General features: G+C 43.8%; 1 long non-coding RNA gene across 18 annotated transcripts in view; it reads right to left on the reverse strand.

The window, feature by feature from the left end:
- Positions 1 to 158: 158 nt before the first annotated feature.
- Positions 159 to 16,876, reverse strand: part of LOC307181410 — a 1,574,020-nt gene continuing 1,557,302 nt past the window's right edge. For 8 of the 18 annotated variants that reach the window (XR_013826717.1, XR_013826718.1, XR_013826719.1 and 5 more), the window contains exon 4: positions 182 to 222. This is a non-coding gene — a long non-coding RNA (uncharacterized lncRNA). Of the gene's footprint in view, positions 223 to 9,642; positions 9,673 to 16,876 lie in introns of those variants that run through there. The other 10 variants (XR_013826708.1, XR_013826709.1, XR_013826710.1 and 7 more) reach the window with 3 other exon arrangements.

The raw sequence follows: 16,876 nt of genomic DNA on the forward strand, positions 1-16,876 counted from the left end.
TAGCTTAGGGAAATTAAAATCAAAAAGACACCGCCACCCCAAAGTTTGGAACGGCTCTGTTTACAAGAACCTCGTTTACACTACAAGTTCAACATCGCAGAAAGAGAAAAATGGATAAAGAAGTTGTGGTATTTACTTACAAATCAATATCACTCAGCAATGAAATCTGTGTCTTCAGGCCCTTAGCAGCACAATGAGTGGATTCAGGTACGATGATTCTAACTGAAATAAGTCACACAGAAAAAGAAACATCATAAGATATCACTAATACACGGAATGTAAACTTGGCTACACAGGAACTGAATTCCAAAACAGAACAGTGTCTCAAATTTAGAAAACCAACTTATGCTTGCTTAAGGGGAAAGGTGAGTTGGGGTGCTGCATAAAACCAGAGATTGAAATGAGCACAGATAAAGTTCCTTAAGTCAAATATGGAATAGACAAGAGCTACTCCTTGCTCAACGAAATGGACTCAACACCGCATATTAAACGCCTAAGAATGTACCTGACTAGTAAGTATCTTAAAACCTATGGATTGCTATGTCTCCGAAAGAGAATCAAGCATGTGTACAGGGGCATAAACGCAGCAGTGATAGGATTGGAGAGGTTCGGTGAGCAAATGAAGACCCTTTGAAGTCATATTGCATGGTACCCATTCCACGGGTTTCAACTACCCAGGTTTAAGGTATTCTTCCTTCAGCTAAAACATGCATGTGGAACCCAAGTATGATCAACCATGTGAACGGGAGACGTGTTCAAATATGTCTCAGTTTTCCTCCCCTGGTACTCGGGTGCAACATTCCAGACGCTTTACTAACACTCTCCCCACTTGGAGAGTCAGCGCCTTTAACCTCCTGTTTGGCCCAGTTTGCAATTTCTGCGGAAGATGAACAGGAATAGCGAGAACCAATGAGAGGCTAGCTGGAGGTGTCTGGACGGGCAAATTTAACTCTCATTTCCCACCAGGAAGAGGAAATAACCAAAGGCTCAGCGTGCCGTACCGGAACCAGATTAGGGCCTGAAGCCATCCTGCGGTGTTGCGGCCAGCTCAAAAGAAAGCGAGTTGAAGAAAGGAGCTCAGGGGCACTGTAATTCACAAACCTGCAGAGTTATAAATGACAGCTATTGTCCAAAAATACACTGAAGTAAGGCTGCCAAGAGGACTTGAAAGCGGGGCAGAATTGCAGGAAACCGATTTCAGGAGGTAGACTGGAATTGCATTGAAAGCATAGGAAAAGAGGCAGAACGTCCACAATGATGCACTTGGCCAAAAAGGGCGTATGCGTTTTTTCCTGAATATATTCAGGAAAAAACGCATACGCCCTTTTTGGCCAACCAAGCAAGCTTGCAAAGGAAATCTGCACTACAATGAAGTCTCACTTCCCCCCGGTCAAAAGGGCCATCTGAAAAAAGTGTAAAATCCAGAAAGGCAGGACAGGCCATGGACAACTGGGAGCCTTGTTATGCTGATGGGCGGGATGTAAATTGCCAACAGACACTCGGGAGAAGTGTATGGTGTTTCCTGAAACATCTAAAAAACAAAGCAACAGAGCCTAGGGCACTGCCACTTATGGTCCTATAGCTTAGGGAAATTAAAATCAAAAAGACACAGCCACCCCAAAGTTTGGAACGGCTCTGTTTACAAGAACCTCGTTTACAGTACAAGTTCAACATCGCAGAAAGTGAAAAATGGATAAAGAAGTTGTGGTATTTACTTACAAAGCAATATCACTCAGCAATGAAATCTGTGTCATCAGGCCCGTAGCAGCACAATGAGTAGATTCAGGTACGATGATTCTAACTGAAATAAGTCACACAGAAAAAGAAACATCATAAGATATCACTAATACACGGAATGTAAACTTGGCTACACAGGAACTGCATTCCAAAACAGAACAGGGTCTCAAATTTAGAAAACCAACTTATGCTTGCTTAAGGGTAAAGGTGAGTTGGGGTGCTGCATAAAACCAGAGATTGAAATGAGCACAGATAAAGTTCCTTAAGCCAAATATGGAATAGACAAGAGCTACTCCTTGCTCAACGAAATGGACTCAAAACCCCATATTAAACCCCTAAGAATATACCTGACTAGTAAGTATCTTAAAACCTATGGATTGCTATGTCTCCAAAAGAGAATCAAGCGTGTGTACAGGGGCATAAACGCAGCAGTGATAGGATTGGAGAGGTTCGGTGAGCAAATGAAGACCCTTTGAAGTCATATTGCATGGTACCCATTACACGGGTCTCAACTCTCCAGGTTTAAGGTATTCTTCCTTCAGCTAAAACATGCATGTGGAACCCAGAGTATGATCAACCATGTGAACGGGAGACGTGTTCAAATATGTCTCAGTTTTCCTCCCCTGGTACTCGGGTGCAACATTCCAGACGCTTTACTAACACTCTCCCGACTTGGAGAGTCAGTCCCTTTAACCTCCTGTTTGGCCCAGTTTGCAATTTCTGCGGAAGATGAACAGGAATAGCGAGAACCAATGAGAGGCTAGCTGGAGGTGTCTGGACGGGCAAATTTAACTCTCATTTCCCACCAGGAAGAGGAATTAACCAAAGGCTCAGCATGCCGGGCCGGAACCAGATTAGGGCCTGAAGCCATCCTGCGGTGTTGCGGCCAGGTCACAAGAAAGCGAGTTGAAGAAAGGAGCTCAGGGGCACTGTAATTCACAAACCTGCAGAGTTATAAATGACAGCTATCGTCCAAAAATAGACTGAAGTAAGGCTGCCAAGAGGACTTGAAAGCGGGGCAGAATTGCAGGAAACCGATTTCAGGAGGTAGACTGGAATTGCATTGAAAGCATAGGAAAAGAGGCAGAACGTCCACAATGATGCACTTGGCCAAAAATATATTCAGGAAAAAACGCATACGCCCTTTTTGGCCAACCAAGCAAGCTTGCAAAGGAAATCTGCACTACAATGAAGTCTCACTTCCCCTCGGTCAAAAGGGCCATCTGAAAAAAGTGTAAAATCCAGAAAGGCAGGACAGGCCATGGAGAACTGGGAGCCTTGTTATGCTGATTGGCGGGATGTAAATTGCCAACAGACACCTGGGAGAAGTGTATGGTGTTTCCTGAAACATCTAAAAAACAAAGCAACAGAGCCTAGGGCACTTCCACTTATGGTCCTATAGCTTAGGGAAATTAAAATCAAAAAGACACAGCCACCCCAAAGTTTGGAACGGCTCTGTTTACAAGAACCTCGTTTACAGTACAAGTTCAACATCGCAGAAAGTGAAAAATGGATAAAGAACTTGTGGTATTTACTTACAAAGCAATATCACTCAGCAATGAAATCTGTGTCATCAGGCCCTTAGCAGCACAATGAGTGGATTCAGGTATGATGATTCTAACTGAAATAAGTCACACAGAAAAAGAAACATCATAAGATATCAGTAATACACGGAATGTAAACTTGGCTACACAGGAACTGAATTACAGAACAGAACAGGGTCTCAAATTTAGAAAACCAACTTATGCTTCCTTAAGGGGAAAGGTGAGTTGGGGTGCTGCATAAAACCAGAGATTGAAATGAGCACAGATAAAGTTCCTTAAGCCAAATATGGAATAGACAAGAGCTACTCCTTGCTCAACAAAATGGACTCAACACCGCATATTAAACGCCTAAGAATGTACCTGACTTGTAAGTATCTTAAAACCTATGGATTGCTATGTCTCCGAAAGAGAATCAAGCATGTGTACAGGGGCATAAACGCAGCAGTGATAGGATTGGAGAGGTTCGGTGAGCAAATGAAGACCCTTTGAAGTCATATTGCATGGTACCCATTCCACGGGTTTAAACTACCCAGGTTTAAGGTATTCTTCCTTCAGCTAAAACATGCATGTGGAACCTAGAGTATGATCAACCATGTGATCGGGAGACGTGTTCAAATATGTCTCAGTTTTCGTACGCTGGTACTTGGGTCCAACATTCCAGACGCTTTACTAACACTCTCCCCACTTGGAGAGTCAGTCCCTTTAACCTCCTGTTTGACCCAGTTTGCAATTTCTGCGGAAGATGAACAGGAATAGTGAGAACCAATGAGAGACTAGCTGGAGGTGTCTGGACGGGCAAATTTAACTCTCATTTCCCACCAGGAAGAGGAATTAACCAAAGGCTCAGCGTGCCGTGCCGGAACCAGATTAGGGCCTGAAGCCATCCTGCGGTGTTGCGGCCAGGTCACAAGAAAGCGAGTTGAAGAAAGGAGCTCAGGGGCACTGTAATTCACAAACCTGCAGAGTTATAAATGACAGCTATCGTCCAAAAATAGACTGAAGTAAGGCTGCCAAGAGGACTTGAAAGCGGGGCAGAATTGCAGGAAACCGATTTCAGGAGGTAGACTGGAATTGCATTGAAAGCATAGGAAAAGAGGCAGAACGTCCACAATGATGCACTTGGCCAAAAAGGGCGTATGCGTTTTTTCCTGAATATATTCAGGAAAAAACGCATACGCCCTTTTTGGCCAACCAAGCAAGCTTGCAAAGGAAATCTGCACTACAGTGAGGTCTCACTTCCCCCCCGGTCAAAAGGGCCATCTGAAAAAAGTGTAAAATCCAGAAAGGCAACAGGCCATTGAGATCTGGGAGCCTTGTTATGCTGATGGGCGGGATGTAAATTGCCAACAGACACTTGGGAGAAGTGTATGGTGTTTCCTGAAACATCTAAAAAACAAAGCAACAGAGCCTAGGGCACTTCCACTTATGGTCCTATAGCTTAGGGAAATTAAAATCAAAAAGACACAGCCACCCCAAAGTTTGGAACGGCTCTGTTTACAAGAAACTCGTTTACAGTAAAAGTTCAACATCCCAGAAAGTGAAAAATGGATAAAGAACTTGTGGTACTTACGTACAATGCAGTATCACTCAGCAATGAAATCTATGTCATCAGGCCCTTAGCATCAGAATGAGTGGATTCAGGTATGATGATTCTAACTGAAATAAGTCACACAGAAAAAGAAACATCATAAGATATCAGTAGTACACGGAATGTAAACTTGGCTACACAGGAACTGAATAACAGAACAGAACAGGGTCTCAAATTTAGAAAACCAACTTATGCTTGCTTAAGGGTAAAGGTGAGTTGGGGTGCTGCATAAAACCAGAGATTGAAATGAGCACAGATAAAGTTCCTTAAGTCAAATATGGAATAGACAAGAGCTACTCCTTGCTCAACGAAATGGACTCAACACCGCATATTAAACGCCTAAGAATGTACCTGACTAGTAAGTATCTTAAAACCTATGCATTGCTATGTCTCTGAAAGAGAATCAAGCATGTGTACAGGGGCATAAACGCAGCAGTGATAGGATTGGAGAAGTTTGGTGAGCAAATGAAGACCCTTTGAAGTCATATTGCATGGTACCCATTACACGGGGCTTAACTCTCCAGGTTTAAGGTATTCTTCCTTCAGCTAAAACATGCATGTGGAACCCAAGTATGATCAACCATGTGAACGGGAGACGTGTTCAAATATGTCTCAGTTTTCCTCCCCTGGTACTCGGGTGCAACATTCCAGACGCTTTACTAACACTCTCCCCACTTGGAGAGTCAGCGCCTTTAACCTCCTGTTTGTCCCAGTTTGCAATTTCTGCGGAAGATGAACAGGAATAGCGAGAACCAATGAGAGACTAGCTGGAGGTGTCTGGACGGGCAAATTTAACTCTCATTTCCCACCAGGAAGAGGAAATAACCAAAGGATCAGCGTGCCGTGCCGGAACCAGATTAGGGCCTGAAGCCATCCTGCCGTGTTGCGGCCAGGTCACAAGAAAGCGAGTTGAAGAAAGGAGCTCAGGGGCACTGTAATTCACAAACCTGCAGAGTTATAAATGACAGCTATCGTCCAAAAATAGACTGAAGTAAGGCTGCCAAGAGGACTTGAAAGCGGGGCAGAATTGCAGGAAACCGATTTCAGGAGGTAGACTGGAATTGCATTGAAAGCATAGGAAAAGAGGCAGAACGTCCACAATGATGCACTTGGCCAAAAAGGGCGTATGCGTTTTTTCCTGAATATATTCAGGAAAAAACGCATACGCCCTTTTTGGCCAACCAAGCAAGCTTGCAAAGGAAATCTGCACTACAATGAAGTCTCACTTCCCCCCGGTCAAAAGGGCCATCTGAAAAAAGTGTAAAATCCAGAAAGGCAGGACAGGCCATGGAGAACTGGGAGCCTTGTTATGCTGATGGGCGGGATGTAAATTGCCAACAGACACTGGGGAGAAGTGTATGGTGTTTCCTGAAACATCTAAAAAACAAAGCAACAGAGCCTAGGGCACTTCCACTTATGGTCCTATAGCTTAGGGAAATTAAAATCAAAAAGACACAGCCTCCCCAAAGTTTGGAACGGCTCTGTTTACAAGAACCTCATTTACAGTACAAGTTCAACATCGCAGAAAGTGAAAAATGGATAAAGAAGTTGTGGTATTTACTTACAAAGCAATATCACTCAGCAATGAAATCTGTGTCATCAGGCCCGTAGCAGCACAATGAGTGGATTCAGGTATGATGATTCTAACTGAAATAAGTCACACAGAAAAGAAACATCATAAGATATCAGTAATACACGGAATTAAACTTGGCTACACAGGAACTGAATTACAGAACAGAACAGGGTCTCAAATTTAGAAAACCAACTTATGCTTGCTTAAGGGTAAAGGTGAGTTGGGGTGCTGCATAAAACCAGAGATTGAAATGAGCACAGATAAAGTTCCTTAAGTCAAATATGGAATAGACAAGAGCTACTCCTTGCTCAACGAAATGGACTCAACACCGCATATTAAACGCCTAAGAATGTACCTGACTAGTAAGTATCGGAAAACCTATGTATTGCTATGTCTCCAAAAGAGAATCAAGCATGTGTACAGGGGCATAAACGCAGCAGTGATAGGATTGGAGAGGTTCGGTGAGCAAATGAAGACCCTTTGAAGTCATATTGCATGGTACCCATTACACGGGTCTCAACTCTCCAGGTTTAAGGTATTCTTCCTTCAGCTAAAACATGCATGTGGAACCCAAGTATGATCAACCATGTGAACGGGAGACGTGTTCAAATATGTCTCAGTTTTCCTCCCCTGGTACTCGGGTGCAACATTCCAGATGCTTTACTAACACTCTCCCCACTAGGAGAGTCAGCGCCTTTAACCTCCTGTTTGGCCCAGTTTGCAATTTCTGCAGAAGATGAACAGGAATAGCGAGAACCAATGAGAGACTAGCTGGAGGTGTCTGGACGGGCAAATTTAACTCTCATTTCCCACCAGGAAGAGGAATTAACCAAAGGCTCAGCATGCCGGGCCAGAACCAGATTAGGGCCTGAAGCCATCCTGCGGTGTTGCGGCCAGGTCACAAGAAAGCGAGTTGAAGAAAGGAGCTCAGGGGCACTGTAATTCACAAACCTGCAGAGTTATAAATGACAGCTATTGTCCAAAAATAGACTGAAGTAAGGCTGCCAAGAGGACTTGAAAGCGGGGCAGAATTGCAGGAAACCGATTTCAGGAGGTAGACTGGAATTGCATTGAAAACATAGGAAAAGAGGCAGAACGTCCACAATGATGCACTTGGCCAAAAAGGGCGTATGCGTTTTTTCCTGAATATATTCAGGAAAAAACGCATACGCCCTTTTTGGCCAACCAAGCAAGCTTGCAAAGGAAATCTGCACTACAATGAAGTCTCACTTCCCCCCGGTCAAAAGGGCCATCTGAAAAAAGTGTAAAATCCAGAAAGGCAGGACAGGCCATGGAGAACTGGGAGCCTTGTTATGCTGATGGGCGGGATGTAAATTGCCAACAGACACTCGGGAGAAGTGTATGGTGTTTCCTGAAACATCTAAAAAACAAAGCAACAGAGCCTAGGGCACTGCCACTTATGGTCCTATAGCTTAGGGAAATTAAAATCAAAAAGACACAGCCACCCCAAAGTTTGGGACGCCTCTGTTTACAAGAACCTCGTTTACAGTACAAGTTCAACATCGCAGAAAGTGAAAAATGGATAAAGAAGTTGTGGTATTTACTTACAAAGCAATATCACTCAGCAATGAAATCTGTGTCATCAGGCCCTTAGCAGCACAATGAGTGGATTCAGGTATGATGATTCTAACTGAAGTAAGTCACACAGAAAAAGAAACATCATAATATATCAGTAATACACGGAATGTAAACTTGGCTACACAGGAACTGAATTACAGAACAGAACAGGGTCTCAAATTTAGAAAACCAACTTATGCTTGCTTAAGGGTAAAGGTGAGTTGGGGTGCTGCATAAAACCAGAGATTGAAATGAGCACAGATATAGTTCCTTAAGTCAAATATGGAATAGACAAGAGCTACTCCTTGCTCAACGAAATGGACTCAACACCGCATATTAAACGCCTAAGAATGTACCTGACTAGTAAGTATCTTAAAACCTATGGATTGCTATGTCTCCGAAAGAGAATCAAGCATGTGTACAGGGGCATAAACGCAGCAGTGATAGGATTGGAGAGGTTTGGTGAGCAAATGAAGAGCCTTTGAAGTCATATTGCATGGTACCCATTACACGGGTCTTAACTCTCCAGGTTTAAGGTATTCTTCCTTCAGCTAAAACATGCATGTGGAACCCAAGTATGATCAACCATGTGAACGGGAGACGTGTTCAAATATGTCTCAGTTTTCCTCCCCTGGTACTCGGGTGCAACATTCCAGACGCTTTACTAACACTCACCCCACTTGGAGAGTCAGCGCCTTTAACCTCCTGTTTGGCCCAGTTTGCAATTTCTGCGGAAGATGAACAGGAATAGCGAGAACCAATGAGAGACTAGCTGGAGGTGTCTGGACGGGCAAATTTAACTCTCATTTCCCACCAGGAAGAGGAAATAACCAAAGGCTCAGCGTGCCGTGCCGGAACCAGATTAGGGCCTGAAGCCATCCTGCGGTGTTGCGGCCAGGTCACAAGAAAGCGAGTTGAAGAAAGGAGCTCAGGGGCACTGTAATTCACAAACCTGCAGAGTTATAAATGACAGCTATCGTCCAAAAATAGACTGAAGTAAGGCTGCCAAGAGGACTTGAAAGCGGGGCAGAATTGCAGGAAACCGATTTCAGGAGGTAGACTGGAATTGCATTGAAAGCATAGGAAAAGAGGCAGAACGTCCACAATGATGCACTTGGCCAAAAAGGGCGTATGCGTTTTTTCCTGAATATATTCAGGAAAAAACGCATACGCCCTTTTTGGCCAACCAAGCAAGCTTGCAAAGGAAATCTGCACTACAATGAAGTCTCACTTCCCCCCGGTCAAAAGGGCCATCTGAAAAAAGTGTAAAATCCAGAAAGGCAGGACAGGCCATGGAGAACTGGGAGCCTTGTTATGCTGATGGGCGGGATGTAAATTGCCAACAGACACTGGGGAGAAGTGTATGGTGTTTCCTGAAACATCTAAAAAACAAAGCAACAGAGCCTAGGGCACTTCCACTTATGGTCCTATAGCTTAGGGAAATTAAAATCAAAAAGACACAGCCACCCCAAAGTTTGGAACGGCTCTGTTTACAAGAACCTCATTTACAGTACAAGTTCAACATCGCAGAAAGTGAAAAATGGATAAAGAAGTTGTGGTATTTACTTACAAAGCAATATCACTCAGCAATGAAATCTGTGTCATCAGGCCCGTAGCAGCACAATGAGTGGATTCAGGTATGATGATTCTAACTGAAATAAGTCACACAGAAAAGAAACATCATAAGATATCAGTAATACACGGAATTAAACTTGGCTACACAGGAACTGAATTACAGAACAGAACAGGGTCTCAAATTTAGAAAACCAACTTATGCTTGCTTAAGGGTAAAGGTGAGTTGGGGTGCTGCATAAAACCAGAGATTGAAATGAGCACAGATAAAGTTCCTTAAGTCAAATATGGAATAGACAAGAGCTACTCCTTGCTCAACGAAATGGACTCAACACCGCATATTAAACGCCTAAGAATGTACCTGACTAGTAAGTATCGGAAAACCTATGTATTGCTATGTCTCCAAAAGAGAATCAAGCATGTGTACAGGGGCATAAACGCAGCAGTGATAGGATTGGAGAGGTTCGGTGAGCAAATGAAGACCCTTTGAAGTCATATTGCATGGTACCCATTCCACGGGTTTCAACTACCCAGGTTTAAGGTATTCTTCCTTCAGCTAAAACATGCATGTGGAACCTAGAGTATGATCAACCATGTGATCGGGAGACGTGTTCAAATATGTCTCAGTTTTCGTACCCTGGTACTCGGGTGCAACATTCCAGACGCTTTACTAACACTCTCCCGACTTGGAGAGTCAGTCCCTTTAACCTCCTGTTTGGCCCAGTTTGCAATTTCTGCGGAAGATGAACAGGAATAGCGAGAACCAATGAGAGACTAGCTGGAGGTGTCTGGACGGGCAAATTTAACTCTCATTTCCCAACAGGAAGAGGAAATAACCAAAAGCTCAGCGTGCCGTGCCGGAACCAGATTAGGGCCTGAAGCCATCCTGCGGTGTTGCGGCCAGGTCACAAGAAAGCGAGTTGAAGAAAGGAGCTCAGGGGCACTGTAATTCACAAACCTGCAGAGTTATAAATGACAGCTATCGTCCAAAAATAGACTGAAGTAAGGCTGCCAAGAGGACTTGAAAGCGGGGCAGAATTGCAGGAAACCGATTTCAGGAGGTAGACTGGAATTGCATTGAAAGCATAGGAAAAGAGGCAGAACGTCCACAATGATGCACTTGGCCAAAAAGGGCGTATGCGTTTTTTCCTGAATATATTCAGGAAAAAACGCATACGCCCTTTTTGGCCAACCAAGCAAGCTTGCAAAGGAAATCTGCACTACAATGAAGTCTCACTTCCCCCCGGTCAAAAGGGCCATCTGAAAAAAGTGTAAAATCCAGAAAGGCAGGACAGGCCATGGAGAACTGGGAGCCTTGTTATGCTGATGGGCGGGATGTAAATTGCCAACAGACACTCGGGAGAAGTGTATGGTGTTTCCTGAAACATCTAAAAAACAAAGCAACAGAGCCTAGGGCACTGCCACTTATGGTCCTATAGCTTAGGGAAATTACAATCAAAAAGACACAGCCACCCCAAAGTTTGGGACGCCTCTGTTTACAAGAACCTCGTTTACAGTACAAGTTCAACATCGCAGAAAGTGAAAAATGGATAAAGAAGTTGTGGTATTTACTTACAAAGCAATATCACTCAGCAATGAAATCTATGTCATCAGGCCCTTAGCATCACAATGAGTGGATTCAGGTATGATGATTCTAACTGAAATAAGTCACACAGAAAAAGAAACATCTTAAGATATCAGTAATACACGGAATGTAAACTTGGCTACACAGGAACTGAATTACAGAACAGAACAGGGTCTCAAATTTAGAAAACCAACTTATGCTTGCTTAAGGGTAAAGGTGAGTTGGGGTGCTGCATAAAACCAGAGTTTGAAATGAGCACAGATAATGTTCCTTAAGCCAAATATTGAATAGGCAAGAGCTACTCCTTGCTCAACGAAATGGACTCAAAACCCCATATTAAACCCCTAAGAATGTACCTGACTAGTAAGTATCTTAAAACCTATGGATTGCTATGTCTCCAAAAGAGAATCAAGCGTGTGTACAGGGGAATAAACGCAGCAGTGATAGGATTGGAGAGGTTCGGTGAGCAAATGAAGACCCTTTGAAGTCATATTGCATGGTACCCATTACATGGGTCTCAACTCTCCAGGTTTAAGGTATTCTTCCTTCAGCTAAAACATGCATGTGGAACCCAAGTATGATCAACCATGTGAACGGGAGACGTGTTCAAATATGTCTCAGTTTTCCTCCCCTGGTACTCGGGTGCAACATTCCAGACGCTTTACTAACACTCTCCCCACTAGGAGAGTCAGCGCCTTTAACCTCCTGTTTGGCCCAGTTTGCAATTTCTGCAGAAGATGAACAGGAATAGCGAGAACCAATGAGAGACTAGCTGGAGGTGTCTGGACGGGCAAATTTAACTCTCATTTCCCACCAGGAAGAGGAATTAACCAAAGGCTCAGCATGCCGTGCCGGAACCAGATTAGGGCCTGAAGCCATCCTGCAGTGTTGCGGCCAGGTCACAAGAAAGCGAGTTGAAGAAAGGAGCTCAGGGGCACTGTAATTCACAAACCTGCAGAGTTATAAATGACAGCTATCGTCCAAAAATAGACTGAAGTAAGGCTGCCAAGAGGACTTGAAAGCGGGGCAGAATTGCAGGAAACCGATTTCAGGAGGTAGACTGGAATTGCATTGTAAGCATAGGAAAAGAGGCAGAACGTCCACAATGATGCACTTGGCCAAAAAGGGCGTATGCGTTTTTTCCTGAATATATTCAGGAAAAAACGCATACGCCCTTTTTGGCCAACCAAGCAAGCTTGCAAAGGAAATCTGCACTACAATGAAGTCTCACTTCCCCCCGGTCAAAAGGGCCATCTGAAAAAAGTGTAAAATCCAGAAAGGCAGGACAGGCCATGGAGAACTGGGAGCCTTGTTATGCTGATGGGCGGGATGTAAATTGCCAACAGACACTCGGGAGAAGTGTATGGTGTTTCCTGAAACATCTAAAAAACAAAGCAACAGAGCCTAGGGCACTTCCACTTATGGTCCTATAGCTTAGGGAAATTAAAATCAAAAAGACACAGCCACCCCAAAGTTTGGAATGGCTCTGTTTACAAGAACCTCGTTTACAGTACAAGTTCAACATCGCAGAAAGTGAAAAATGGATAAAGAAGTTGTGGTATTCACTTACAAAGCAATATCACTCAGCAATGAAATCTATGTCATCAGGCCCTTAGCATCACAATGAGTGGATTCAGGTATGATGATTCTAACTGAAATAAGTCACACAGAAAAAGAAACATCATAAGATATCAGTAATACACGGAATGTAAACTTGGCTACACAGGAACTGAATTACAGAACAGAACAGGGTCTCAAATTTAGAAAACCAACTTATGCTTGCTTAAGGGTAAAGTTGAGTTGGGGTGCTGCATAAAACCAGAGATTGAAATGAGCACAGATAAAGTTCCTTAAGCCAAATATGGAATAGACAAGAGCTACTCCTTGCTCAACGAAATGGACTCAACACCCCATATTAAACGCCTAAGAATGTTCCTGACTAGAAAGTATCTTAAAACCTATGGATTGCTATGTCTCCGAAAGAGAATCAAGCATGTGTACAGGGGCATAAACGCAGCAGTGATAGGATTGGAGAGGTTCGGTGAGCAAATGAAGACCCTTTGAAGTCATATTGCATGGTACCCATTCCACGGGTTTCAACTACCCAGGTTTAAGGTATTCTTCCTTCAGCTAAAACATGCATGTGGAACCTAGAGTATGATCAACCATGTGATCGGGAGACGTGTTCAAATATGTCTCAGTTTTCGTACCCTGGTACTCGGGTGCAACATTCCAGACGCTTTACTAACACTCTCCCCACTTGGAGAGTTAGTCCCTTTAACCTCCTCTTTGGCCCAGTTTGCAATTTCTGCGGAAGATGAACAGGAATAGCGAGAACCAATGAGAGACTAGCTGGAAGTGTCTGGACGGGCAAATTTAACTCTCATTTCCCACCAGGAAGAGGAATTAACCAAAGGCTCAGCGTGCCGTGCCGGAACAAGATTAGGGCCTGAAGCCATCCTGCGGTGTTGCGGCCAGGTCACAAGAAAGCGAGTTGAAGAAAGGAGCTCAGGGGCACTGTAATTCACAAACCTGCAGAGTTATAAATGACAGCTATCGTCCAAAAATAGACTGAAGTAAGGCTGCCAAGAGGACTTGAAAGCGGGGCAGAATTGCAGGAAACCGATTTCAGGAGGTAGACTGGAATTGCATTGAAAGCATAGGAAAAGAGGCAGAACGTCCACAATGATGCACTTGGCCAAAAAGGGCGTATGCGTTTTTTCCTGAATATATTCAGGAAAAAACGCATACGCCCTTTTTGGCCAACCAAGCAAGCTTGCAAAGGAAATCTGCACTAAAATGAAGTCTCACTTCCCCCCGGTCAAAAGGGCCATCTGAAAAAAGTGTAAAATCCAGAAAGGCAGGACAGGCCATGGAGAACTGGACGCCTTGTTATGCTGATGGGCGGGATGTAAATTGCCAACAACCACTCGGGAGAAGTGTATGGTGTTTCCTGAAACATCTAAAAAACAAAGCAACAGAGCCTAGGGCACTTCCACTTATGGTCCTATAGCTTAGGGAAATTAAAATCAAAAAGACACAGCCACCCCAAAGTTTGGAACGGCTCTGTTTACAAGAACCTCGTTTACAGTACAAGTTCAACATCGCAGAAAGTGAAAAATGGATAAAGAACTTGTGGTACTTACGTACAATGCAGTATCACTCAGCAATGAAATCTATGTCATCAGGCCCGTAGCAGCATAATGAGTAGATTCAGGTACGATGATTCTAACTGAAATAAGTCACACAGAAAAAGAAACATCATAAGATATCACTAATACACGGAATGTAAACTTGGCTACACAGGAACTGAATTCTAAAACAGAACAGGGTCTCAAATTTATAAAACCAACTTATGCTTGCTTAAGGGGAAAGGTGAGTTGGGGTGCTGCATAAAACCAGAGATTGAAATGAGCACAGATAAAGTTCCTTAAGCCAAATATGGAATAGACAAGAGCTACTCCTTGCTCAACGAATTGGACTCAACACCGCATATTAAACGCCTAAGAATGTACCTGACTAGTAAGTATCTTAAAACCTATGGATTGCTATGTCTCCGAAAGAGAATCAAGCATGTGTACAGGGGCATAAACGCAGCAGTGATAGGATTGGAGAGGTTCGGTGAGCAAATGAAGACCCTTTGAAGTCATATTGCATGGTACCCATTCCACGGGTCTTAACTCTCCAGGTTTAAGGTATTCTTCCTTCAGCTAAAACATGCATGTGGAACCCAAGTATGATCAACCATGTGAACGGGAGACGTGTTCAAATATGTCTCAGTTTTCCTCCCCTGGTACTCGGGTGCAACATTCCAGACGCTTTACTAACACTCTCCCCACTTGGAGAGTCAGCGCCTTTAACCTCCTGTTTGGCCCAGTTTGCAATTTCTGCGGAAGATGAACAGGAATAGCGAGAACCAATGAGAGACTAGCTGGAGGTGTCTGGACGGGCAAATTTAACTCTCATTTCCCACCAGGAAGAGGAAATAACCAAAGGCTCAGCGTGCCGTGCCGGAACCAGATTAGGGCCTGAAGCCATCCTGCGGTGTTGCGGCCAGCTCAAAAGAAAGCGAGTTGAAGAAAGGAGCTCAGGGGCACTGTAATTCACAAACCTGCAGAGTTATAAATGACAGCTATTGTCCAAAAATAGACTGAAGTAAGGCTGCCAAGAGGACTTGAAAGCGGGGCAGAATTGCAGGAAACCGATTTCAGGAGGTAGACTGGAATTGCATTGAAAGCATAGGAAAAGAGGCAGAACGTCCACAATGATGCACTTGGCCAAAAAGGGCGTATGCGTTTTTTCCTGAATATATTCAGGAAAAAACGCATACGCCCTGTTTGGCCAACCAAGCAAGCTTGCAAAGGAAATCTGCACTACAATGAAGTCTCACTTCCCCCCGGTCAAAAGGGCCATCTGAAAAAAGTGTAAAATCCAGAAAGGCAGGACAGGCCATGGAGAACTGGGAGCCTTGTTATGCTGATGGGCGGGATGTAAATTGCCAACAACCACTCGGGAGAAGTGGATGGTGTTTCCTGAAACATCTAAAAAACAAAGCAACAGAGCCTAGGGCACTTCCACTTATGGTCCTATAGCTTAGGGAAATTAAAATCAAAAAGACACAGCCACCCCAAAGTTTGGGACGCCTCCGTTTACAAGAACCTCGTTTACCGTACAAGTTCAATATCACATAAAGTGAAAAATGGATAAAGAACTTGTGGTACTTACGTACAATGCAGTACCACTCAGCAATGAAATCTATGTCATCAGGCCCGTAGCAGCATAATGAGTGGATTCAGGTACGATGATTCTAACTGAAATAAGTCACACAGAAAAAGAAACATCATAAGATATCACTAATACACGGAATGTAAACTTGGCTACACAGGAACTGCATTCCAAAACAGAACAGGTTCTCAAATTTAGAAAACCAACTTATGCTTGCTTAAGGGGAAAGGTGAGTTGGGGTGCTGCATAAAACCAGAGATTGAAATGAGCACAGATAAAGTTCCTTAAGCCAAATATGGAATAGACAAGAGCTACTCCTTGCTCAACGAAATGGACTCAACACCCCATATTAAACGCATAAGAATGTACCTGACTAGTAAGTATCTTAAAACCTATGGATTGCTATGTCTCCGAAAGAGAATCAAGCATGTGTACAGGGGCATAAAGGCAGCAGTGATAGGATTGGAGAGGTTCGGTGAGCAAATGAAGACCCTTTGAAGTCATATTGCATGGTACCCATTCCACGGGTTTCAACTACCCAGGTTTAAGGTATTCTTCCTTCAGCTAAAATATGCATGTGGAACCCAGAGTATGATCAACCATGTGATCGGGAGACGTGTTCAAATATGTCTCAGTTTTCCTCCCCTGGTACTCGGGTGCAACATTCCAGACGCTTTACTAACACTCTCCCCACTTGGAGAGTCAGTCCCTTTAACCTCCTGTTTGGCCCAGTTTGCAATTTCTGCGGAAGATGAACAGGAATAGCGAGAACCAATGAGAGGCTAGCTGGAGGTGTCTGGACGGGCAAATTTAACTCTCATTTCCCAACAGGAAGAGGAAATAACCAAAGGCTCAGCGTGCCGTACCGGAACCAGATTAGGGCCTGAAGCCATCTTGCGGTGTTGCGGCCAGCTCAAAAGAAACCGAGTTGAAGAAAGGAGCTCAGGGGCACTATAATTCACAAACCTACAGAG

The sequence above is a fragment of the Stenella coeruleoalba genome (genome assembly GCF_951394435.1).
Source record: "Stenella coeruleoalba genome assembly, contig: scaffold_50, whole genome shotgun sequence".
Lineage (NCBI taxonomy): Eukaryota > Metazoa > Chordata > Mammalia > Artiodactyla > Delphinidae > Stenella > Stenella coeruleoalba.